This window comes from Colius striatus, chromosome 1, assembly GCF_028858725.1.
Source record: "Colius striatus isolate bColStr4 chromosome 1, bColStr4.1.hap1, whole genome shotgun sequence".
Taxonomy (NCBI): Eukaryota; Metazoa; Chordata; class Aves; order Coliiformes; family Coliidae; genus Colius; species Colius striatus.
Window position 1 is genome coordinate 126,773,654 of NC_084759.1, and position 27,717 is coordinate 126,801,370.

General features: G+C 40.0%; 1 protein-coding gene across 5 annotated transcripts in view; it reads left to right on the plus strand.

Moving 5' to 3' along the window:
- The first annotated feature begins 20,195 nt into the window (after positions 1-20,195).
- The window catches only part of ARHGAP8 (Rho GTPase activating protein 8), an 85,250-nt gene continuing 77,728 nt past the window's right edge, over positions 20,196-27,717 (plus strand). The window contains exon 1 of one of the 5 annotated variants that reach the window (XM_062006904.1): positions 20,196-20,602. The gene's annotated coding sequence lies outside the window, so the exon portion shown is untranslated. The other 4 variants (XM_062006868.1, XM_062006888.1, XM_062006879.1 and 1 more) reach the window with 4 other exon arrangements.

A 27,717-nucleotide genomic window follows, 5' to 3' on the forward strand; every position in this document is an offset into this window, starting at 1 on the left:
TTTGTTTTTTTTCCTCAATGGGAATTCTGTTCTTTGGGAGGAAGAAGTGCACTGAAATTTCCATACAGAGAAGAGGCAAAGTGGCAACCTCATTTCCATTGCCTCAACTGTATGATTCTAACATGGAGCAAGAGACCTGTCTTTCCTTTTATCTCCCTGCTGAGGTGGTTGCAGTAGCTAGTGGTTGGATCCCTTGGTATAGATTACAATTTTCTAGAACTGGATTGCTACTACCCTAGATTATTTCTTTTTTCTTTTTAATTATCCAGTTGATATCATGAATCATACTGATTCCTTAACATAGTCTCTGAGCCAAAGCTCTCAGATGCTATAGCTGATGACTTTTGGAGGTGCAAGTGACTACTATATGTGAAAACAAAAAAATTGATTTATGAGCCATTAGAGATTTCCTACCCAGAGCTGCTAAGCTTATTCAGGTGGTCAGATGAATCACTAGTAATACTAGTGGCATTTGTAGGCTAAGGTTAGCCTTTGATAATACAAGGGAAGAAGAAATGGGGTCAAACAATAATTTTCACTAGTATTTGGCTATGTTACTGTGTTAAGAATAAAAAGTAAATTGATAAGTTGAGAGGAATTTTCACAAAAATTCCTGGCAAACTATGGGATGAAGTCCCTGTCCTGACTCTAAATAGACTATGAGGGTCAATATCTATGAGGGAAAAAAATGTCTTTTATGCACTTAGAATCATAGATTCAGTTTGGTTGGAAAAGACCTTTAAAATCATCAAGTCCAACCACTAACCTAACACTGCTAATCCCAGCACTAAATTAATCCAAATCCCTCAGCACCTCATATATGCATCTTTTAAATACCTCCAGGAATGGTGACTCCACCACCTCCCTGGGCAGCCCATTCTAATGCTTAATAACCCTCTCAGTGAAAAAGTTCTTCCTAGTGTCCAGTCTAAACCTCCCCTGGCACAACTTGAGCCCCTTTCCTCTCATTCTACAGTACATCACCGGAGAGAAGAGACTGACCCCCACCTCACTACAACCTCCTTTTAGGTAGTTGTTGAGAGTGATCATGTCTCCCTTTAGCCTCCTCTTCTCCAGGCTAAACATCCCCAGCTCCCTCATCTGCTTTTCATAACATCTGTGCTCCAGACCCTTCACCAGCTTCATTACCCATCTCTGGACATGCTCTAGCACCTCAATGTCTTTCTTGTAGTGAGAGGCCCCATACTGAACACAGCATTCAGGGATGTGTCCTCACCAATGCTGCATACAGGGGAAAACATGGACCAAGGAACATAATGAAAAACATTTCTAAAAAATTTGGCTTTCATCTTGTGCTAATTCTCTCTGATCCAGCAAGGTCTAAATGGCCACTATGCAGAGGAAGAAAATCTCATTCTTTGATGTTTGTACAAAGAAGTGAGCAAGAAGCCCACACCAGAGATGATACTTTGAAAACAAAATCTTACTCCACTAAGTAATTCCACTTAAGTAGCACTAATAACATGCCAACACTAATATGAGTATACAGGAATATACTCAAAGGAGGAGGCTTCAGTGCTCCCTGCCTGCATGGACCCACTCCTGATATTTTCTAAATGGCTGGTTTTGATATCTGCGCTGAAGCACAGTGATGTTTTGGGGTTCTGGGCTTTTTATAAAGAAATATTTATCTCTTCTAATATGTTTCTTCCTCTCCAGAAAACTTCTTAAGCTGTATCTCCCTTTCATCACCAAAGCGGGAATGATGCTTTCATCTTCCATCTCTAGTTATACTTCTCCCACTTCATCTTTTAAAACAGAAAAAAAATCCCCTTTTAGTAGCAATGCTGTTTAGAACTTTGTTGGGCAATTCTTTGCCCTTGGTAATCTCTTTGTCTCCTGAAAGCAAACGGGTAAACCCTCTAATTTGAAATGGATGTGCTAAAATATCTGTGCTCAGCTTGTGGAAAGCACAAAGATAAACATACACTTTGCAGTATCAGCCTTTGCCACGTATCAGCTGCAGAACAGAGAATGTAAACCCCAAAGCAGGGAATCTCAAGATAGGAACATAGCAAAGATTCTCTTAACAGCTTGGATAACTATTTTGTTTTACCACCAAGGGGGGAAAGAGAAAGAGACAGACTAACCACACAAAACTGCTGGTGAATATGAAAGTGCCTTGGCAGCATCGAGGTCATGTGCAGGTGTTCAACTTCTTTGGCCTAAATGATGTATGTCAGTAAGATCATAAATGCTCTTCTTCTGTATTTGCATTACTGTGCTGCCTCTCTTCTGGGGTACATAATACTTGGCTGGTGGTGAGGAAAGTACACACCTTCCTAACTACTATGAACCACTAAGGGCATCTCAAAAACGCTCCACTGCTGAAAAGAATGGCAAAAGGAATAGTCTATTGTTGTTACTCGTGCAGGTTTCTTTATGTTCAAGAGACATCATATTTGTGAATGCTTATCTACCTCTAAACAGCTTTTCTATAGGTTGAAGGGGCTTTTTCCCCTTTGCCAAGTTTTATCTTATTTCTTATACATAAAGGTTTGCTACACAAATAACACAGACCCACCTCTTTTTCTTAGTATATTTTAGTCAAAGCCTTGTAAACCAGATGAAGAATTGTACTGTTTCAAAGTGCACACTTTTTACTAACACTTAAAATTCTGATTTTAGCTGTATTTTATTGTTTTAGTTTCTATCAGACCAGAAAAAACTGTGCAAAGCTGTCACCAACTCCTGCCATCTGAACCCAAATAAACTTGGTTTCAATGAAAATAAGCATCCAGGCAGCTTTTTGCACAAGTTTGACCTAATCTGCCATCCATCCTGGTAGACCTCATTTAAATAGGATATGTAAGAATAAGAGGTGTGAGCCTAAGGTGGGCTCTAGGTTTCTTTGCATCTTTGAGGCTTGACTACAGACAGGAGAGCTAAAAATGCAACAGCAAAAAAATGAGAAGAAAATGAAGACAGAAGGATCTGGGTTACATATTTGTAAACTAAATAGTTATTAATAGTTTAATTTAAATGTGGTTGGGCTCTTTTCCTTACTAGAGAGTGTTTTCTGTATATTTTTGTCTTGCAACTAAACAATGTTTCCTTTCCCGTTCCTTTAAGTTTTTTTTCCCTCTCTGAAGCTACCGTGCCTGTGACCCTGCATTCAGCAAATACCAGCTGAGCCTTTTTTAGCCTCAGTGCAAATAGCTGAATTCAATGCCGTTAAATTTTTTCAGCTTTGTTTTACAAGACTTACAGGCATCACAATGTTATGGTGTATTTAAACACTGAGATCAGTTCAATTATCTTTATCTTTTTGTTTAATAAATACACAGTGTTAACTCTGCTTTGTCAGGTTGGGGTATGTGAATGCACATGCGTGAGAGGAAATTCAATGAGCTGCAGTGCTGAGAGCAGCAGATTATTTTTTGCTCTTCTCAAAGCAAATTGCTGTGATTACAGTTCACACACACATACAGAAAGAAAAAAAAGAGTACAGCCTCTTAATGTGTGTCAGACTCTGGATTTCCAGTTTGATGCTTTGACAACTGATATGGACAGAAATGTAGTATTTTTGTATTGAGCAATATTCACAGCCACAGTGATGTTCTCTGCAAGCTGTTGGTTATAATAACTTCACATTCATCTGGTTGATCTTGTGCATTCAGAGACAAATTTATTGAAGATAAAAATCTGTCTCAAAATGCTAAAGCAAAACTTTATGTATTGAAATAATCTCAGTCCAGACAAAACCTGATCATGTCATAAGAATTGACAGGAAGAATCTTCAATTAATGTACAAGTTTTGAAATAGACAATAATGACATAAAGAAAACTGTGTTTTGAGGCATAAAAACTATTAGAATTTTAGGATTCTAGATGGTAGATAACAGATCTGGAGATATAAGGTGCAGTACAAATGTTGTTGTTATATCTTTATTTTTTTATTAATGCTATAGGGTTCTATGGGGAATATAGTTAGAAAATCGAGATCTGGTTGAATTCCAGGGCTTACCTGGAAATTCAGGACTACTCAGTAAAACCCTTTATTCCCATTCCTGGAAATGCATGTATTAGCTTCCTAATTCAGTTTTGGAGATTGCTTCCTCATGTATTATGTTAACAGCAGATTGATATTTTTGTTTTTACCAGTCCATTGTAGCATGAGCTGCATGTAGTCTGTTTTATTTGATTACCCTGGAGGCCAAGATCTGCTTGATTTCTGCTTTCATCTGGCTTTGTTTGGTGTAAAGCAAAATTGAGCTCAGTCCAGTGAGATGCTGAGCCATCCCCTGCCAGTGAAGACTATTTAATTATGAGCGACGTTTTCTACCTTGCAATACTGAGGCCACCTGCCACGTGCTGAAATGAAATGCAGTCTGGATGATATGAGGGTTCTTGATTTCAGGCATTGTTACTCCAATGTTAGGGCAAGACTTCAGCAGCATTACAGCAGCCCCTCTATTACTGTCTTCTGTCGCTGCTCTAAAAAATGTGAGGTAAGCACAACACCATCCAGCATTGGGAAACGGAGTTCTTTTACAGTGCTCAGCAGCGATTTGAATCCAACAGTCTGTCCTTCAACCATGTGGCGGTGGTGAAACACTAGAGAGAAGGCAGCACCAACAGTCGACAGAAATAGGGAACAAGTCTCTGACTCAGTTTTCTCCCTTTTCATGCTACCTGGCTGTTGCTCAAACCCTCTCTTGTATCCTCTTTGCCTCAGCTTCTCTCTACATGTACTTCTACCTATTCTCATTCTTTTTTGCTTTGATTTCCATATACGACTTCACCTTCAGATTAAACCCCTGAGGGGAAAAAGTAATAATTGTAGAATTGATACTTGCCATCACCTTGTCTATCTAGCCCACTGGGTTACAAAACCATTCTGCTGAGCACTTTGAAAGGCAAGGATCTGTCCCTGAGTGCTTGTTAGGCACACCTATACTACCATTCATTAAAAGTTTATGCCAGCTGAGGATTTTATTATCAGCACTAATCGGTGTAACTTGGCTTACTTCACTTGATATGAGGGCAATCAATAATTTCCAGTGTTTAGGAATCACTCTACTTGTAAAAACACTTAGCAACACCTTTGTACAACCTGTCACATGTGCCAGAGGCATTCACAACGTCATCAAAAAGCCTCCCCTAACTTTTCATCACAGTAATGACTCATTGTGAGTTTCAGCAAAGAAATCTGTTTTTCTTAAATAGGTTTCAGAATAATTATACTTTTCATGGTACTCACTTTCATGTTCTTAAAGATTACTTTGCCAAACAAATACCCCTAGAACAGCAATATGTGAACAGTGATTAATGTTTTACATACTTAAGCAAGTCATTTCAACTATGAGTGTCTTGCCAAAAAAATAGAAAAGCTAAATGAAATCTGTAGTAGCACTCTCTTCTCTTGCCAAATGTTCATTTCTAGCCCTACGTGCCCTCTCCCACAAGGTAAGGGGTCCTCAGCAATTCACAGAGACACAGAATCTTGTCCTTTTAAAGCACTAATTTAAATTTAGATTTAGATTAGATATTAGGAAGAAGTTCTGCAATGTTAGGGTGGAGAGGCACAGAAACAGATTGCCCAAAGAGGCTGTGGATGCCTCATCCCTGGCAGTGTACAAGGCCAGGCTGGTGGGGCTTTGAGCAATCTGGTCTAGTGGAAGGTGTCCTTGTTCCTGGCAGGGAGGCGGAACTAGATGCTCTTTAAGGTCCCTTCTGACCCAAACCATTCTATGATTCCATGATTAATGAGAGGCAAAGTGTTAACATAAATGAATGCAACAAACCCAATATTTCACTAGAATCTATGTAACATAAGAAGGATGGATGCAGTTCAGCTTTAAATAATTACAAACCTCTTTCTGTCCATAGTTACTTAAATTACTTGAAAGATCGGTGAACTCAGTGCAGGGCTTTTTGTCTAAATATAATTGATGATGAGGTACTTAAATAGGCTTGTAGCCTGTTCTTCAACTTTCAGTGCTTTTCTCAAGGTGACCGATCATAATTTACAGCAATGGATAGCAGCAATTCCTAGAAAGCCAGCAATGCCATTGATTTTGACCTAAGCCTTCAACTGGTGAGCTACCAATTACTTCTTCAAAGGTTTCAGCTGCTCTCTGTGGAAGCACGTACAGCACTGGCTCTTTGGCAATTTCAGATGGCAAGATAGCCAATGTATCAATTCTCTTCTATTGATAAAGCTCCTGGGCAGCAACTGTTGTAACATGACTTCCAGATCTGGAGATTCTTTTTTATCCTCTCAGATTTAATGACTTTCCCAAGTAGAGGACTTAACATGCGTATATTGTTTAACAGTAATACCCAACTGGCAGCAAACACAATAGATACTGCTTGATGGGCTTATAGGGAAACATACAAAGTATATGTTGTCCCCAAAAAATCTCCTCTCTTTTTGGAAAGGATGGATCAAATGTAAAATAACACAGGGAAAAATATCACAGCCTACTAGGCAAATCTTAAATGAAAATCTAATTGAAATTCACCATATAGTTCCTGATCATTGGATAGAATTAGAGATTTTGGAGCAAAGTGAAAGGTTTCTTTGCACAAGTTTGGATTCTTGCTTTTTGGTTTGGCCTTTTTCTCTAGGTACCAAGGAATGTGATTAGCTTACAACTTCTGAAGACACTGTTTGAGGGGTTCTAAACCTATCTATTCTAATTTACTAATTGCAATAAGCAGTTTTGCAAAATCCTTTCTCTTCTATGCAAAGATCTTTATCATTCTGACTTTTCAACTACCAGGAAAGGTATTTGCTGTTATCTGCTATCACTGGAAACTCCAGCCATCTTTATTGCTAGAATCAATCTTAAAAAAAAAAACCCCACGATTGCTATCATGCACAAAAATGCAGACAAACGTATAGGATTAGGAATATTATCATGATGCATAGATGAGTCCTCTTTGGCCAAAAGTTATTTTTAAGTTACTTGATCATAATTGTATTGGTTTGCAGATTTTTGCTAGAATGAGCTAGAAAATAGTACTTGGTCTACGGTCTCTAGAAGCCCTTCTAGTAAAATAGCCTGTCTTGCTGCTTGATCTCTGCATCTTTCTTAGATTGTAAGCTCTTGGGGACCTGATTCCTTTCTATTCCACATTTGTGAAGATCGTAGTGCAGTGAAGCCCTTTTCATTGAGCTCCTCCAGTGCATATAAAGAAATAAAATGCTACAGTCCAGAAGCTGAGTAATACCATCTACAGAACATGTAGAATTTATCTCATATATCTGGGACTTTTGCAAGAAAGTTTCTGAATAAGTATAGAGATTTTCAAAGAATTTCTAAGCATTGAACACTTTCTTTTTAATTTTTCCTTGCATTGTTTCTGATGGCTTTTGCCTTTTTCATGTGCAGTGGTTGTTCATAGTAATAACTCCTAAGAGAAAAGGCAGTGAAATGCTTCTGAAAATACAACAGATGCTTGTAATATCATTGCCCTCTCTATGGGGACTTCTGAAAACTGATTCCTTGCTACACTCAGCATGTTAACATCCAGGAGCAGAATATTGTTTGTGGAATTTATAATGGGACCCAGGGATTCAAAAAATTGATCCATGGGGTCTTTTAACTACAGGAGCTCCAAACTATACATTATCAAGCTGCCTCGGCTTTCCTGGCTTTCAAACACAAGTTTGCATTTACAGCCTATTCTGAATAATCTTCACTTGGTACATCCTTATTCAGAGACTGTCAAGGAGAATTATTATCTGCCAACTACGGATGCATGTGGGAATATTCAGCACAAGTTTTGGTGTGTTATTTAAATGAATGACTTCTTTTGTCACCCTTGAAATATGCATCGTCACTCTGGCAAACTCTGTATCCTGGAAGGTGTGCAGTGCAATGAGACGTATAAATGAACAAGAGGCAGGCAGAACAGCATACATGACGGATGAGAAAAATAAGTCATTAGGAAAGCCTGGAGTAAAAACAGAAGGAACAACAACAAAAAAATCTCTCACATTGGGGTGAGGTGGGAAAACTGGGTTGGTTTCACTTTCATCTGTCTTGCCAGATTTCTGGGAGTGCATACATGGGTTTGAAATGAAAATATGGATGAAAAATGCAGAGTCCATGAAAAAAAGATAATCTCCTTGTTTCCAGTGTTCAGTTCTTTTATGGCATTAATTTGTCTTCTCTGATGCTCTGTCATTTTGAACTGATTTCGTAAACCTTTCCATTAACAAAGTGTAACTCCACACTGCTCTGCCAGGTAGTGTAGCTGCAATCATTTTTCTGGCCCAGAAGCTCCTTCCTGCCCAAGAGCAATTTGGTTATAGAAAATAATTTTCAGATATAGAAAACTTGAGTGGTGCCCACAGTCAGTATCACTATATTCCTGCTGCCTCCTCACCCCACTTGCAGACTTTGATGAGTATTACTGTCAGCCAGCTAATTTCTAGTACATCTGCTCTAATATCCAGCTCTGCTCTAAGACTCAACATTGTCTTTCCATACAGCCTCTACTTGTTGGGGGAAGTATATAACAAACATATTTCCCTCAGCCATTGAAGGGGAGGCAGAACTGCACCCTCTCGGCTAGCATTTCCTAGTATTTTCTGATCAAAACCATTATTATTTCAGTAAGAAAAATATATACTCTTGTCATGGTTTGACATGACAGTTATTGTCATGCGTCCCATGTGAGGAACTCTGTATTGGCAGAAGCTGTAGCTGCTGGGAAGGACCCACACCAGAGAAGTTCATTAAGGACTGTGTCCCAAGGGAGGGACTCTGTATCAGAGTAGGGGAAGAATGCAAGGAGTCATCATCCTCTGAGAAGAGAGAAGTGGCAGAGCCCATCTATGAGAGACTGACCACATCCCCCATTCCCTACCCCCTGAGCCGTTGAGCAGGGACGAGGTAGAGATATCTGGAGCAGTGAGCTGGGCCCGGGAAGAAAGGAGGGATGGGGGAGGGAGATCTTAAAGTGCTGGTTGTAATTTTCTCATCATCCTACTCCCTTTTTAGCTTTTTGTTCTGTTCTGTTTCTCGTAGGTAGTAGAATAAACTATCCTTACTTTCCTCTCTAAGTTGAGTAGTTGAATCTGTTTTGCCCAGAATCGTAACTGGCAGTGAGCCCTCCCTGCCTAGGTCTCAATCCACAACAATCTTGGTTATCTTTTTCTTTCCCATCTTGATGGGGCCTCCACCATCCTAATGAGGGTGGAGGTGGAGAGGGAGCACCAAGCAAGAGACTGTCGTGGTGCTTCATTGCTGGCTGGGCCAAACCACAACTCTATTTTTTTTTTTCACTTGCATTTGGGTTTTCTTTACTCCTTTTTCCAGTGATACCTTCAAATCATTTTTAAATAGGTGAAATTAGATATTTTTGAAATTTTTTTTAATTAAAAATTTTGGTATTGGAAAGTGAGATATTTCTGTAATAGTGAGGAACTCAGAATTCATTTTTTCAATAATAATGCACAATGCTTATTTGTTTTTTAATGAATTCTGATTTAAAACTTTAAATATTATAAAATGTTACGGCCTTGTAACTTGATAGAATTCCAATCCCAGTGCAAATCTGTGCAATATGCCTTTCCTTTTCCCTCTCCTTTTCCCTTTCCCTTTCCCTTTCCCTTTCCCTTTCCCTTTCCCTTTCCCTTCCTCTTTGCCTTTTTTTCCTTTTTTCCTTTTTTCCTTTCCTTTTCCTGCTTCAATCTGCAGTTTCTCTTTTTGGTACCTGTGACTATCAGTAGGGTTCTTGAATATGTACAAGGACAATACATAAAGCTGCCCTAATATTTTGTTTCACTGTTTTCATTTTATTTTGATAACCCTAAATACTTTTTTGGAAATCCTGGGTTTTAATGAAAATGGCAGTACATGGACAGAACACCTTATTCCTATTTGTATCAGTATCCATTTCTATAGGTACTTGTCCTGCAACAAGTATATCAATACAGCTAAAGTAGTACATTTTTTAGTGTTAGTAAGATGTTAGGTGTCATTTTCCTGTGATGCATTTTTTGCTAATTATGTATATAAAAACCATCAAACAACATAAGCCTTTGAAGCTAAAGCATGTACTATGTACTTGCTATTGTTAACACACAGAGCAGTAGTAGTGCTGCCATCTTCAGTATGCATTTGTTAGTTGTCTGCTTACCTCATCCATATGGGAATTCTTGACTCCATTCATCACGTGTTCTGCTAAGACTAGAGTTCTTTAACCATTCTGGACGCTTTAAATGAACCTGCAAATATCATGACTTCCTTCGTGGAGCCTTCTCATCCTGCCAAACCACAGCATCCAGCATAGCTTTTTCTTGGTCCTTTTTTTCCTCACTAATGGATTACAGATATCATTTGTGTTAGTCTAGCTGCTTATCAGTCACACTCTTAAGTTCTTCATTATCTGAGTTTCACAGTTATGAGATCATTAGACTGTCTAGCATTGCTTTGGCCAGCTCGTGGTATTTAGCTTTAAGTACACATATTCCATTGGCTTATGAATGCTTTGTTTTCTCAATCTTCTCTCTTTTTTAAAAAATAAAAAGACTGTACATTTTAGGGTTCTGCAGGTGGGAAATCTCCAAATTTGAGAACTTATATGACAGCATCACTGTGTTTTGTAAATACTGCATTATTTTTCATGTCTAGCAGAAAAACAGAACTGTCACCCTAGCCCAATTACTCTCAAATCTAAAACCTTCTCTGAGTTCCATTTGCAGAGAAGTGTTCCATGGCCAAAATGGTGAGAGCGCCAAAAAGGCACCACACAGATTTAGCACAAATTTATTTTGGGAGATATTTTATTCTCCACTTCAGGATTACAGAGTCTGTGTTTAAGGACTGGTCTTTCGCTTAGCAAACCAAGTGTTTCTGCAGTTCATCTTCCATGCTCATGCTATAACACATCTTAATTGTAGGATGCTGGAAACTCATCCAGAGTGGAAGTATGTTGCACAGCCTGTGAGTCTGATATTTGTCCTTTTGTATTATCTTTGTTATTTAAATATGCTACTTTGAGATTTACACACTTCACCTTTTAGAAATTTCAGATGAGTAGTTCGTATTTTCTCAACAACCACCCCTTCAAACACCTTTCTGAATGATGGGTTTGACTTCTGTAATTCCCAATAACACTATTTACCCTTCTGTGACTCAACTTATCCTTTTTCAGGCTGATGCCACATATATAAGCATATTCAGGAAAAAAAATGCTAATAATTCCACACCACTGGACAGTGATTTCTCTTTTTGGTGATACCCTGGGGAATCTGCATAAACCAAAAGACAGGTAGGCATAAAATAGTGATGAATGGCTCCCTTGGCTTGAACACTGAGAAGCAGTTACAACTTTAATGTCAAGGGTATTGAAATGATACTTACACAAGAGTAAGACAGGTCTTTCCAGGGTGCTCCTCCAGCACTAAGAATTCTCTCTGTTAATGATGCATCTGTGGAGGAGCTTGCTGGATTTCTTGGACCCAGCTCAGGCCAACCACAGCATCACCAGCATCAGTGGAACTCTGCCCATCTAAATGAAGCCAGAGTATTTTGCACCATGATTTACAACATGTGCTGCATGACTGAAGGAGAATTGCAGTTGTACGTGTACTTTTTAAAATATTTTCATTCTTGAAAGAAGCCTGATTGACAAAGAATATGAGCAATTGAACTACAACACACCAGATTTTACTAAGAACGCTCTAAATATGCAAATTTATGGGAGGGGAAGCAATATTCTGCCTCCTATTTAGGATGGGTTTGATAGACAGAAATAATTCTCTTGTCACTTGTTACAGAGAGAAATTATTAATTTTGCTTTGTCTGTAAAAAGGCAAAAGCCAGCAATCATGTTACGAAGTAGGTTGCATAAATTGGTTGACTTTCAATGCCTCTTTCCCCACCACATCTTAGGAAGAAGAAAAGATTTCTTAATGGTGCCAGGTTCCATCAAAAGAGTAGTGCACACACAGTTTTAACTGACTCCTACCAAGTCTTAGGAAAATAATAGGCAAACTCCCTGATCATTCAATTACCATATAAATAAGAATGTGCATATCTGCCCTCATATCAGCATGTTGGGGTTTTTTTGTTGTTGACAAAAATATGTTAGTGGCTAATAGCAGCTTTTCATTTGAATAATGACTTAATGCTTCTGTGAATTTCAGATGGTGGATTTAGCCCTTTCTTTAAAAGTTTGCAATTTCCCTACAGTTCACCAGCTGCCTTTGCTCAAGGAAAAAAGAAAACAGCAAACGGGAGACTTCAAACCTCAGCACCTGCTAGGGTGCTGCTGCAGTTTATGTGTTTAGGGAATGAAAACAAGCCAGTCCTCTGCTGCCTTTTGCTCAGAAGACTATCTTTGATGGGAGAGAGAGGAAAAAGCCCTGTGATGTGTGTGTTAAGGTGCAGACTCTTTTTTCCTTTTTTGTGGCTTGCCAGGTGGAGGTGATTGTTCGCAGGTATGCACTTCTGGTTCACAAGATCACCAAGGAAACAAGCAGCACTACCTTCTTCCGACCTGACCATAGGAGAGACACCAGCTCTGAGTCAAAATAAATTATGTCCAGGGTACTAATGTTAATTATCCGAGCGGGAAATTATTTATGGAGAAACAGTACTAGCTCTGGTAGTTGCAGGTGATGCCTCCTTCTTTCTGCACTGCAGGCAATTCTTGCTGACAGTTTTGTTATCTCACTTCGTTCTTCAGTAATAGGAGGATGGAAAACCCACGTGCTTAATAGTCAGTGGATTCCCAAACAGCAGCTGCCTCATTTTCTTCTTTTCCATACTTTGAACACTGGGCATCAAACCGTCTTTGACTCAGCTAAAAAATCAGTAAGACTCTAGCTAAAAAGATAAAACTAGTGGCCAATAGCATTTAAACTAAACATGAGACATGTTCAGTACTGTATTAAGATGCATTTCAACAGCCTGCTTCTAGGCCCTTCTCAGTTTCTGAAGGAAATTTCCAGCTTCAAACAAGTATTGTAGTTCAAATCACTTTCCTATTTTAAGTAGAAAAATGAAGGCACTCCTATGCTCCCCACACCTGCTCTCTGAAATAATTTAGACTTGAACAGTGACTGCTTCATAGGAGTTTTAAGCATGCCTGGGGAGGTGAGAAAGAGGTTTGAGGCTGGACCATGTATCGGTAGAGCATCCCAACCTGTAGTTCTGTGCTGTGATACACAGAAGCACAGGTCTCCACCAGCAGTGGTGTTGAGACCAAAGTTGCTGTTAAAACTACAGACAGTTCTGCATCAGCTGTTAAAAAAAAAGCTTCCACTAGATGGAAGGCTTTTTCTGCATTCTCCTCATCTCTTCCCCATGTTCACTGAGTCTCAGTGCCTGAAAGCTGCTGTGCTTTGACTGTACCCCCACGTCAATTGGAAAAGCACTTACATTGCATTGGTAATTCACTCTGCAAGGGCCATCTTCTGTCTCTGTTTTTCAGAAGATGTACTTAGCACATCTGTCTGAAAAAATCCAAGCTGTTAATTATTAGCTCCAAATGAGATATATATACATATATATATATATATATATATATATATATGTGTGTGTGTGTTCAGGCTGAAAGCAGGAAAAGCATCAGACTTTTCACAATAGTGATTTGTTTCTCCCAAGTGAATTCCTCAAAGTATCTATGTCTTTCTATCCTTTTCACTGTGGAATAAGAATCTATGTCCATTTGTCTTGCTAGAGAGGAAAATAATCTGCGTTGTACTATACACTTGGAACGGTGCAGATAAAGGGCTGTGTAAATAGACACCTTTGTTTGTATTTGCTGCTAGCAGCCTTTGTGTTTCTCCCCTAAGGTTCAATATTGCAATAGTTGTGCTATAACAAAAGGACATGTTTCACTAGCATAGGAAAGGACTCTCTTAGTAGTGGAGTAAGATTTAGCTTAACCATCTTCACCAAATAGAAAAAAAAATTAATAGAGTTCAAGCAGACATGACACTGATATACAAAAAAAAAACCCACAAAACCCAAAACTCTAAAAATATAGTTTAAGGTCTTTTTACATACCTTCTGCATTTTTGGGCCACTTGGATTTTGAAAAGCAAAACACGATACTTCATGACAGCATACAGAGAAGTTTCAGTATAATAGATAGAAGTCAACAGAAGCCATATGGAACATGAATGGGATTGTCTTGTTTTTTTGCCCATTATCATCTGGATCTAGTTCCATATGGTGAATGAGCTCTGTTTACGTGACTTTGATGTGTAGGCATCTATGTTATTGGAGCTGTTAACCAATTAATAAAAATCTACTGCCATATGTGCTGATTCTACAGTTCACTGTTTCATTTGCATTGGAAACTGATTTGGGAAGAACTCTGTTCTCAGTTCTGTTCTGATGGTAATAATATCCTTTTATACAGAAACTGCACTCACAGTTGCACTTCTAAGTTGTGCTTATTAAGAGGGAGCTCTTGATGTGAACTGATGCAAAGCTTTGGTAGAAATTCAGATTGAAGCAGTTCATGACCTTGTGGCATAATTAAGTGGCCTAGAAATTGAAACTTATATTAAAACTTATATTAAAAATCAGTGTTGTTCACCAATTAAGGAAAGGTATAAAATCAAGAAGGCTCACAGGGTGGATACAGCTGCTGCTGCTATGTGAGGAATCCACAACACAGCAATTCCTTGCAAATACTACCGAGTGTGGAGCAGAGCGGAGGCTCTGTGGTCAGACTCTGTGACGAAACACTGGAACGTGATGGTCCTCTAGAACTGATAAGCTGCACTTTTGGTACCCTGAGCCAATGGTCTGTCAAATCTTGACAAAATGCTATCATAGTGCAAACTTTGTTCGTTTTAATATCATTTTAATACTAAAACACACCTTCATCCCAAAGGCTACCTACCTCCAAGGTGCCACCACTCCTTGAGTCTGCACCCTCAATTGTTTGTAAGCTGCACCTTTAAATGCAAGGTGAAAGACTTTTACACCAATCATAGTAAAGGTATTTATGACTAAAGTCACTCAAACTCCACCTTGAAGATCAAAAAGGGTATAAGAGGGTTAAAGAAAAGTGGGGGAAAGACACCATCATGAATAAGTCAGGGAAGCTCCCTCGCAAACCGTCTGACCCAGGGGATCAGCTGATGGATTGAGCCTCTTACTCCCCTCCTTGGGATGCCTTGAGTGAGACTAAAACTAAGTTCTTCTGTGGGAAATGTAGAAATCTCTATAGAGAATAACTTTAACTTTTTATAGCCAGGTTGCATTTTGTAACCTCACGCACTGTATTGTTTATATACCTATTTTTGTATGCGCTTTCTTTTGCAGACAGTCACTATTACCAGCAATCCATAAGAACCTGTATATCTGTTGCACAAATAAAACTGCACTGTTTAAGCAGCCAGTCATAACAGCTTCTCACTGAATGTGACCAAACCCTGGATTGTGGCTGTGCTAGTTCATGAGTACGACTATCAATTAATCCAGAGTCGTGACAGTTCACAAGAAGTGAACGTGACTGGACTGGTCATGGCAAATTGGGCATCACTCAGAATTTAAACCTAGCTGCACCTAACTTCCCACCTCAGTGAGAAGAGTTAGAATGCAAGGTTTCTTTTCTGCCAGACCACTCTGTCCCCTTTTAATGCGACAGACTTGAAAACAAGCTGGCTCTTCTCAGTCCATAACTTGGGAATAACTTAATAAACTCTTGGTAATAAACTCATGTCAAAAATCAAAGGTAGAATCATCACCTTTTGTGTAATTCAAATAGGTGCAAAAGACCAGGTAGAAAGAAACTCAGGAACAGGTTTCTGAACAAGGACTGATGAAGATGATGAAAAGAATTTGATTTTGAGAATGTTCATCAGTCATTAAAAAAAAACAGAAAGAGACTTTGGTTGAAGACTGGGTCTTTTAAAGTTTCCATTAAAATCTTCATGACGGATAGGTTTTGTAATATCTTCCTTCTAGAAAGTGTTTGACTTCTGGTAGGCATTATGAGCCAGGGCCTCGTCAGGCTGCACCACTGCTTGGTGCCAGCGTGCTTCTTTCTCAAGCCTACGGTTGAGGAAGGTATTTCTCAGAAAAATCCATATCTGCAATCTTTCTCCATTGATCCTTACTTATCTCTGCCCTCCAGGAATTACCAGACAGGCTCACTTTGTTTTTTGTTTACGTTATCTACTAAAGCAATGAATGTATTTGTACAGCAGCGCTTTAGTAGTACTTGTGGGTCATACCACACTATGCTTGCAGTTATTCTGTGACTCATAATGAGGTTGTTGGAAACAAGAGTATGGAATGATTTGCCAGAGTAAATTGTTTCACTGCTAAATTCAGTGCTTTAACCCAGTAAATGAGGATTTGGCCCATATCAGGGCTTATTTCCTTAAAAAGGGAATGGCTTTGAAAAGAGTCTGTGGATTCATGGGACTGCTATTAACCATAGCTCACTAATGATAATTACCATGGAATTTCCTGTTTGAGGAAATCCAACTGTGAGTTCATAAACAAGCGTGAAAGCAACAGAAAGGAAGAACCAAATTCAGACAACTCTTCAGTCCCTTAAATCTTGCTTTCAATTTGCAGCTTTCCTCTGGCATTCAATTCTGTTTTGTTGCAATGAAAGGCTCTGACAAGTTGCCTGAATTGGGGGAAGTATTATAGAAACAAAACTAGAAACCAAGCAATTCTTCTTTATTATGTATATTATTTTTTACTCCAAGTGGTGTAACAGGAATTTCTTCTCGCCTTTTAAATTAATGTTTTTGCTTTATTATCCATACAGTAGTACTGCACTGCCATTTTAGAAATTAGAGAGGCATTGAAAGAGGTTCCACTGAATCTATGTATTTATGTTGCATTCATCGTGGCAACGTTATACATCATAAATAAAATGACACAGTGCCCCATACAAAGTCATTTTGTGTAAGAGGGCTCTCATTTGTAAATGTCTCTATAGCAAATCTTAATAATAGTGAATTATGTTCCTTAAATGAACCTGTATGTAAATTACAGTTTTAGAGGTGACAAATAGTACAAATTTGGTTCTGGTTCATATGAAATGAAAGGCTAGACAATATACACACAGTATAGTCAAATTGGATATACTCTCCCATACGGTACTCTCTTGAGTAACAAAAAAAGGTTGCACGATTTATTAAGCTTAGCCTGGTGAGATGTTGTAGCCTTACAGGAAAACATAACCTTGCTGTTTCTGTTGATCTTTCCTCCAGTTTGCATAAGGTCAGCTGGCCTCAGTGTTGAGCCTTTATCTTGCAGACCCATCATGCAATGCTACTGCACCTTGAGAAGAAACAGAGGTGATCTTTTACCAAGTAAAAATCTGCAGTCTGATGTTATTGCACTATTTTATCTGTAAAAATTGCTTTCTGTGACCAAAGTCCAGTCTACACTTAGCTTTAGATCCTACCTACAGAATATTTATTATCTACCAGTGCAGTTAAAGTACCACAGGTGGTATACACAGGCGTTCTCCCAACAGGCAACAACACACTCAGCTGAGTTAGCACTAAAATGTTGCGGTGATGATTCTACACTCTTTAGTCATTACTGTTCTGATTTGAACCATGTGGCTCACAAGAGCTCAGTGGCTGGAAGCTACCCTCTTCCAAATTTCTGGATAATCTTAACAAGCTTAACTCAGTGCCACAGGATGGGTTCCACATAAAACCATCTCCAAAAAGCTTGTTTACTCCAGCATGCAAAAGGACACAGAGGGGCTGATGTACAGTAGGGGAGAATTTTGGGCTGGCTCAAGGATATGGAATTATGGTGGTCCACTCAAAAATCTGGACTTGCCTTCCTCCCCTCCCCTTTGTGCTACTGCTTGGAGGAACGAAATGTCACTCTCAGCAAGGACCTCATCATGGTCCTCTCCACCTGGAAGAAAGCAGCCTGGAGTCTCCTATCAATTGGGAGCTAATTAAGAAGGTGGAAAAAAAATCTGTGGGAAGAGATCTCTAAGACCAAACTAATACTATAGAAAATGCTCTCTCTGTGTTCTGTAGGACAGACTCAATACTTTATTCACCCATGAGCTTCACTTCTACATCTCTTTTTGAGGTGGCAGTTGGCTGCAATTGGCAGTGAGCAAGACGATTTTGTTTTACAATAACAAGATTTCTTCTAAAGCCATTGACTGGACATGTTAATTCAGAGCAAAGTAGGAGCAGTGTTCTTCAACTGTACTTTTTGAGTTGCAGAAGAAAAGTGTTAACACAATCAAAATACAAAGAAATGCATTTGAAATGGAAAAGAGATACATGCCAGAGCATTCAAGCTGCGTACATAAAATCTCAAAGGCATGATCATAAGTAAATCTGGCAACTTGGTGATCTGAATGTGTGGTTTTGCAGACAAAACCTGTGAGATGGGTGTTGAAGTAAAAATAATATAACATTTGGCTTTTCCAGTCTGAGGGGCTAGTCTAAAATCAATCATAAGCATGCTGTGCCTTCATTTCAGGCTAGACCTAGTGGCCACAGCATCTCAGGAAAGACACTGAAAAATCTAGAGACTTCTGCATGGGACTTGTTCTTAGTAAGAAAACAGACTGATCCAAGCAGCTACAGGCTCTTTTATCTGACCTCATTAGTACACAAAGCTTTAGAACAAACGCTGAAGGAGAAACTAATTAAAGATGTGGAGGTATATGAAAAACTAGTTAAAATGCAGCAGGACTTCACCAAAGATAGAATATACCAGACTAAACCAGTATCTTTGTCTGATAAATCGTTTTCTCAAACAATGAAAATACAGTAGATCAAATCTATCTGGACTTCAATAAAACATTTGAGAGGATGCCATGCGAGAAAATATTAATTAAGATGGAGAGATGCGGATGAATGTAAGAAATGAAAAGTAAGGACAATAGCTTGTACTGAAAGGGAAATTCTAGATGGAAGGAGGTTACTAATGCAGGTCCATAGGGACTGATCTCAGAACTAATCTTAGTTAAAATTTTATTAGTGACCTTGGCAGAAAAAAACATGAGTGTGCTAATGAAATTTGCTGATGACATAAACCTAAGACCTGCCGTTACAACAGAAAGGATTGGAATACCCTGTGGAAAGAATGAGATGAGTCTGCAGACAGGAGAAAGAGAAATGACATGCAATTTAATAGTAGAAACACAAAGTTGTGCACTTAGCAGAAATTCCTATTAATTTTAGTAAAGTGGGGTGAGGGGGAGGCTTCTGCAGATGAATAGAAGAAAAGATACTGCACAAACTAATCCCTCAGAAGCAAGAGCGAGTTCACAGCAAGCAGATTTCTGCTTGGCAAAAGCAGCCTGAGGGGAACACCATGTAACCAAAGTTGTTAGGGCACTCATACCAGGTCAGACCCCACATCCCATAGCCCCTCTTTCCGACAGTGGCCACCAGCAGAAGCCAAGGAAAGTAAGTCTGGTAGGATTTTCCTGGAGCAGCAGAAGCAGCTTGCAATTTGTGACTCAGTGAGGCAATGTCCTCTAATTGTGGTTTTATTCTTTTTTTTTTTTTCTGCCAGTGATTTATCTCAGCATACTTCCCACTCTTCTACTGGCCATGACAACTTTCTAGCGTAAATTTGAGACAATATAAAGAAAATGGAACAATCCCGGTGAAACTGTGGGATAAAAGATCAACTTGGAGTCTTTTGCTGCCTGGGGGCATAGATAGACCTAAAGGGGGTACTGGTGTCACACACCTGCAAAAAAACCCTTACATGAAAAGGATAAAAGGCAGTCTTTTTTAGGCTGACTGGAAAATTACTCAGGGTAGACATCGCCCGCTTGCCCCTCAAGCAGCTGGAGCACTATCACCAAAGGTTTGCAGGATAATGCCCACAGGCATGCGTGTGTCTCACAGCGAAGGGCCGCATCTGACCCGTCTCCACATCACTTGTCTGAATTACAGAGGGTAAATTAGAGAGGGTGGGTACCCCTCGGAACTCTTTGTCAATATGTTCATTCCTCCCCACTGTAGTCAGATGTTGATACTATAAAACTTGATAACTCATTTATTTCCCCCCCTAAACAATAAAGAGTCTGTAAAAAGAGATTGATTTGTACATCTTGCCTTGGCATCTGTTTCCCCACTTGAGGCAGCCGGCGGGCGGACGGGTGTATGCAGGGCCCCGGGCGCGACCAGCCCGCCCCAGCCCCATTCGCCCCGGGAAGCTTTCTCCGTCTCCGGCTGCAGATCGCCCAAGGGAAACGAAACCGAAAGGCAGCGGGGGCTGGCCCCGGGCTCAGCTCTGCTCTGCCTCCGGTGACCAGCCGCGTTTGCTCTCGAAGCTGCACCCCCACACCTGTATAGGAGAAGGGGAGCAGAGCGGCCCGAGTGCGCTGCTTCGCCTCCCCTGAGGCGCCCCTACCGCCCGTCTGCGCCCCACACCGTCTCTGTTTCAGTTAGCGAGGACTCGATACCCGCCCAGCCTGAGCGTGAAGCGAGGCTGGACACAGCGCAACTCAACAACCACCCCGCACTCCGCTGCCTCCAAGGGCCGGAGCCTCCCTGGCCCGCGGCCGCGCCCCTCGGCTGCCCGCCCGCCTGCAGGTGAGGCCGGCCCCGGGGCGGTGCTGAGGCGGCCTGCGTGTCTCGTCTCGGCCGGGAGAAGCACCTGTGGTGCCTACGAGCCTCCGCCGCTGCCAGGTACGTGAGCCGAGCCTAGCCTAGCCTAGCCTAGCCTGGCCTGGCTCCGAGGAGTACGAAAGCACCCGAGCTCGCCTTTCCCCGGGAGGTACGCTCCGCCCCGGGTCATTGTCCTCCGAGTCCGCGGCGTTTTGCCCCGGGGCGGTGGCGGTTTGCTCCCACTGAGGGATGGTAAAAGCGACCAGAGCTGCCCGCGGGGAGAGGTGGGTGAGGAACTGGCTGCCAGGAGGGGTTTAGGGGGCGGCAGCGCGGCCTGGGTCGGTGCTTTTCACGGGACCCTCGAAGGCTCTTGTAGGGTGCGCTTGGGAGCGTGTCTAGATGCACGTAGATATATGTCAAACCAAGCACTCTCCGTCCTTCTTGGTATAGCAACCTGTTGTGCTGCCCTTTGGATGAAAGGTGCTCTATCTAAAGGGGGAGAAGCCATCTAGGTGATCAGGGACTTCCCTCTCCCCATTTTGCTTCTTCGGGTAGCGGCTGTACCAAGCTCAGCCCGCGGAGGGAAAGTGCCCGGGCAGGACGGGAGAGCTTTCCATCTGACCTTTCCACAATAATATGATTTAAAGGTCATAACCAGAGGCAGGTTTATATTGTTAACAGGCAGTATACAATGTTGTGCTTACTTCCCAGTCGGAAAACTGTCTTGGGGTTATTTGCACAAGGATATGACTCAGCCGACTAGGATTCTGTGCGAGAAAAATATGTGAAATAGTTTGCTGGGTTTGATGGTAGGTGGGTGAGTTTGTGCTCAGTGGTAGTTCCTACTGACTTTGTGAGAGAACTTCATAGGACAAAAAAATCCTGCGTATGAGTCCTGTTGCAGAATTAAGAGTTCTTATTGGTATGAAACGTGACAAGAAACAGAGAAATCGGGGTGAAGATTACAGTAAGCATTATGGAGTTGTCTGGCTATAACACAAGTTGTGCAAAATGCTGCAACAATAAGCCATAAGATATCTCTTAAGAGTGTCTCCGTCTGTATATTGATATGCTGTGCTTTTAGGATTTTCTGTCTGCCTTTTTGTTACTAATGCTTTGAAAAGGAATTCTTCACCCTCATTATAAAAGGTAAATGTAGGTAGTTCACTTTTCAGCACTCTTTCTATATGTCATCATACATTTGGTACATAGTTAAACTCTGTACTGGTGTGCACATGCACAAGGACCTGGATTCAAGTTGTATATGAAATATTTCTGACCTTTCCAGATGTCTTAGTGATGACCTTGTAATTTTGTAGTCAGTTTTCCAGGCAGTTTTAGTTAAGGCCAATTTTAACTCCTGGGGGCGGTTGGGGGCGTGGTAGGCTGGGAGTACCTACTGGAACAGGTTCCTCTCCTTTACTACCATTAGCATTCCTGCAATTCCTTCCATCCAGCCTCCCTTCAAAACCCCTGGTAGAAGTCCACAGAAGGCTGAAACTGAAACCCTGTAGGACAGACAAAAGAGGCTAAACTAGTCTTCCCACCCTTGCATGGCAGATAAGCAGCTTGACTGAAGTCCAAGGCAAGGGCCCATTCCCAGTTAGATTCCTTTTTCCTTACTGCAGTGGCAAGTCAGAGCACAGCCAGGAGCTTCCTGTCCTTGTTGCTGTATGCTGTGCTGATGACCTTGCTGGGTCATTTTATTTTATTTTTTTTTTTTAACACAGATGAGCTGTTGACCTGTTACTCAATTGGTTTCTAAGCTGAATTATTACTCAACTTCTTTGTGTCTGGTCTTTTACTTCTGCAAGTCCAACTTAGGTGGTTGGATGCAGGAGTAAAGCTCTTCATGGAGCAGTAGTTAAAGCCCTTGGAGGTAGGATTCTTTCTTCCAACACCAATGCCTCTTCCAAGGAGGAATGACATTTGTGTTTGTGAGGCATTTTGGCATCTAAGTGGGATGTTTGCTGCTGACATGTTATAGACCATTGGTATGCTGCCTAAGAGAGCATGTTTTAGCCTCAAGTCTAGCAATCTGGTCACAGTTCTCTGACTGTAAGTCAGGTAGAGGTGTTTCTGTAACAAAAAAAATTAAAGTCACTTTTACACAAGTTACTTATTTCAGTGTATTCAGACAAAAGATGCAGTAATGCTAGGTGGAACTAACTTTAATAAGTGAAGTGAAACTGATTTTCCTGTGTGTTTTAACTCATTGTTAGAGCAGGAATTCAAAAAGTAAATAAACATGGGGAGATGTAAACTGTATTTTCAAAGTTCTTTTGGTTGAATAAATGTTTAATAATAGTACTGCTGGGGAAATGTGTAAACAGAGTTTTTTGTACTCCCCTATGAACTCTTTAGCTTTTTTTAAGAATATGGATAGAGCCATGAGGTCATTGTGTGACTGAGGTGAGCGAGTATTCCACATACTGATGTGAGTATTGGTTTTTATTGGCTTTAAATTTAACAGCTTGTTTTCAGGTAACTTTTTTCAAATTCAGAACAGTCCATGGTGTTAAGATTTGTGCATTGTGTAACTGTATTCATGCTGTGCTGTCTGGATTGGTTTGATTTTGAAATTCAGATCCAACAGAACAGTCATTGTTTAATAGGCATTGTGTTATTGAAACTATAAATCCCATTTTGTTTAAAATGGATTTTTTTTAAATTACAAATGTTCTCTTTTTAATAAGACTTAACAAAACATTATAGTTCTAGAGTGGGGTTTGTCACCCTACAGATAATATAAACCACAGTCCAAAATCTTACTGTGGCCGAGGATATAAGGTACAATTCTGACATCTGGAAATTAGGGAATCCAGGCAGGCTGCTGCTCAGGAATGGGTTGAGCAAACAAGGTCACCTGGGAGTGACTCCCCACCATTAGTTTGAGTAGCTCTTGCTGTTCACTACATCCACAGCTTGGGGTTTCAGGTTCCTTGCCAGACTCCATGCCAGCATAACCAACAGCCAAGCAAATGATACAGACTGACTGTGGGAACCACATATGACTCAAGGCTGGAGTCACGCAAGTGACAACATTTGTACCTGCTACTTTCCTGCACATCCCCCGCTTCATCAGTTCAGCTGAGCTGCAGAAAAGCAGCAGTTCATATCCAGGAATGAAGAGATCTGGTTAGGATTTGTATTCTATGTGTAAGAAAACAAGAGCCCTGCTCATAATGTAGGAAAAACCAGGCTGTATGGCCAGTATAAAAATTTAAATGATGAAATAAATACAGAGAAAAAAAAAAAAGGAAATTTGGAAAGTGTAAAATCTTGCTGCTTTTGACACCTACCTCCCCCAAAAACCCCAAACCCCAAAAATACCCCAAACAACAAACCAAACCTTTACAATACATGGGTAAAAGTACTGATGGCCAGAAAGTTTGGATCTGCAGTGTCTGAGGCTGGAAAGAAACGGAAGTGCAGAGTAATTGTAAAAACATTTCCAGAAGACCTTTATTTTAGCAATGCTGTTTGATATTGCTATAATAAGACACAAATTCAGTTGTACATATACACTTGACAGCTTAAAAACTGACAACTAGGTTGGTGTCTTTTCAGGGGGAATTATCAAAAAAAGCTTTCTTTGCATCAAATGAGAGACTGGCAGTTAGCATTACCAGTGTACTAAAGAGTGGTTTAGTTGAACCATCAATTTTTCCCTGACCCTAACTACAGTAAAGTCTTTGTTATAAAATATAAGGCATTTTTAAAAGAGAGCTAAATATATTCATTGATTTACAATATCTGGTTTAAGAAACAAGAATATTTGAGAGAAGAAAAACTAAGGAATAATAATTTCCTCTCTGCTTCTACTGGAAGTCTTACTTTGTTCATACTTACCAAATCTTTCATCCTTTATTAACTGAATTCAATTTATATGATGCAATCCATATTCTTTGAAAGCACTTCTCCTCCTCCTGCTCTCTCTGCCTTTTGGAGACATAATCTTTGATCTGTGGTGACAATCATTTTAACAGTGTATGCAGACAATGACTGCAGATGAGGAATTAGTAGTATGAGCTGACAAACATACAAGAAATAACAATCCTGGCATAATACAAATATAGGATGGGATGGGTTAAACCACACAATTGTAACATATTTTTAATCCTGTGAAGGCTGCCATTTGCTTCAGCTGGGGCTACCGGTACCTCTGAGAATCAAGGAGTAACGGTCAGTGCCAGGCATTCAGCACTGAATTCCAGCTGTTATTTGAGTTTTTCTGTAGGCTGGTGACTATACTCAATTTTCTTTTATTCTCAAGCTAATTCTTTATGTCAGGCTAAGTCTCCATATTCTTGGTTCTTTGAAGTGCAAAGCATTTCTCTCTTTCTCTGTATGTGTGTATGTATATATATATATATATATAAATGGTTTGGGGGAAACTCAGATAGGTATACCTTTAAGCTATTTTTACATACTTTAAAACTATTCCAAAAGTAAGGGTTATATTTCTGTTTTCACTGTTCACGAGGCATGGCAGGTCTTTCTCAGTCAAGGGGAGTAAGCTTGGATCAACTGTGCTGAGGAAACTGCTCTATTAGTATTACTTGCTTGTTGTCTCTTGGCAAGCTCATAGGCAGTTTTCAAGTCACCTAAGAGAAAAGTTTGTTTTCTGACTTACAAAATATGTCCCTGGAAGTTGTTGACAGAGGCAAAAATGGTTTGCAGATCATCCATGGTCTGAGAGCATCCCTTCTCCCCTTCTCTGCCTGCAAGCCTTCCTGCTGTGACTATGTTTGCTACTTTACTTAACAAGGAAGATAATCATCTCGGTAGAAATGAACCGTTCTTTTTCAGGTCATATTTTCCTATGCTGAAGCTAAAGTAGGAATTACAAGGAAAGAATAAATACTGTTCTGAGACTGTAATTAAAAATATGCCTTTGCACATGTGCATGAGGACTTAGAAATTGCATTGTTTGAGGCAAACGAATCTCTGACATTCCTGAAGGCTTGTGCACTAGGCTTAAGCAGCACATTGATGTTCTTGTAACAAGCTCTGTGGCTTTGGATCCATAAATAAACTTTTCATTTTAAAAAAACACAATAATTTTATTGTAGAAGATCATATTGACACTAGTGTAGGTCATCATCAAGGCTGACTCTCAAGAGTAACTATGGACATTTGCATCTCAATGTGGTGAAATAACTGGTATCAATTGTATGTTGGTATTTCTGAGGCCAAGCAATGTAACAGGATGTAACAGCTGATGTGCTGATAGGAGTAAAAAATGATGAGACAGAACAATCTTGGGTTTCATTTCAAGCTGCATTAGTGGGCACAGATTTTCTGCTTATTATCCCCAGCTGGGACTCATTCAACTTCTCTCATATCTCTTCTCTCTTATCTTGTTCAAATCCCATTTCTTTCACTTAGCCTTCTCAGTAACCCTTCCTGAACTCCTATGTTGCTCATGTGCTTCTTTTGAGGTTGGGAAATTTCAGCCCACAAATAAAGTTGTGAAGAACTAAAGATAAGATCTCAGGTTCAGAAGTTTCAGGTGATACCAGCTAGACTGTGATACCAATCCTGTCCATAGTAAAGAAAATCCCCTGGAGTGTAACCTCGTGTCCTTTCAGCAATGTCTGCCTTAAGGGCTTTTTCTTTGATTTGTTCGTTCTGAAGATATCTTTTATACAGATATCTTTTATACTTTTTTACATTAATATATTCTGCGAATATTCCATCTAGCTGTAAATTCATAGTACAGACTATGGCTGACGTTGTGTGCTGTGCAGTACTTATATTTCACTATTTTTTTTAATTTTGAAATTAAGCCTGTTGAAGACTTTCAGCTTCCTCTTCTATAACTATCACACAACCATCAGGGAATACACTGCCTTTGGCATGATGCTGTGGGATTGTGGTGATAAAGCTGAGCAGCAGAGCTTCAGGAGGAGCATTCACCAGGAATTAGTTATCCTGTGATGTGCAGTGAATTTCTCTGACATAGTGACATATGTTGACAGCATAGCATGATGAAGATAATGTGTAACAAGTTGTAACATATACCAGGCTTCTGCAGATACAGTTTACAACAAAACAAAAAATTCAACTAAACCATAAACTCCTTTTGGAGTTCTCGGGCATTTGCGTACCCTTGTAGCAGCTCTCTGGGGATTTTGCTGGCCATTCCAGTCTCACACTGATGAACAGGAGGAACTTGTGTCAGATGTAGAAAAGGGGATACACAGGAAAAAGTTATAAGGTTGTTTACAAGGAAATAGGTTTGGTGTTTTTTTTCTTTTTTTGCCTAGTCTCCAGTGAAGAATCTCTATCAATATCCCCATCTTCTTAATATTCTCCTGAAATCATATAAACTAGGCTATTCCTATTTTGTCTGATGTTGCTGTCTCAAACCTCTGTTGCTTTATGCACACACATGCATGTCTACTAAAAATTTTCCACTGAGATACCTACCAGCTAAAAAAGCTATAGAGCCACCCCTGTGTGAAGATTAAAGAAAATCTATTCCGTGTCATTTGTTAGATTACTGAGTGTAAGGTCTATAAACTCATGGTAACGTGCACACTGAGAAACCAGTGTATCAGATGCCACATCCTGAAATACCTTGTGGTATCTTTTATCGCATATCTAAGAAGAATTAGAGAAGGTTCAGAATTATTATTGAAGAATGCATAGCCTGCCATACCAGAAATTGGAAAGAGTAAGGTGTTTCCATTCACAGACTTTCTATGTCCATCTTTGCTATTAGCATTCAGTATTTTAATCTACAACGTGAAGCAGAAAAAAAAAGCACAATTTCTTTTTGCTACATACATAATCTTTAATTCATTTACACATACTAAATATGTAAATAAACTGAAACAATGAAAAAAATAAAGTTTTATGGGTTTTTTTTCCTCTAAATCTCACTCTTCTTTCTCTTCTGGTAAATGTAGTTACTAACAGAAGTCTGTAGTGTCATGGGAGCTTCCACTTTTGGAAGCTGTCCCAAGCTTGAGAAGACACTTGCTTGAAGCTTGAGTTTAAGGCTGAAATTCAGAAGTTGGACATGTTCCCTACAAAGTTGACTTTGAACAAAACCTGTTCACTAAGGGCTGATCTCTATAGCTTCAGAGAATACTGACACTCCTAGCAGCTCATTTATATCTAACTTCAATAGGTGATAGCATGGAAACTGTGGTAGCTTTAGCTTTATGTCTCAGTTTGGTTTGATA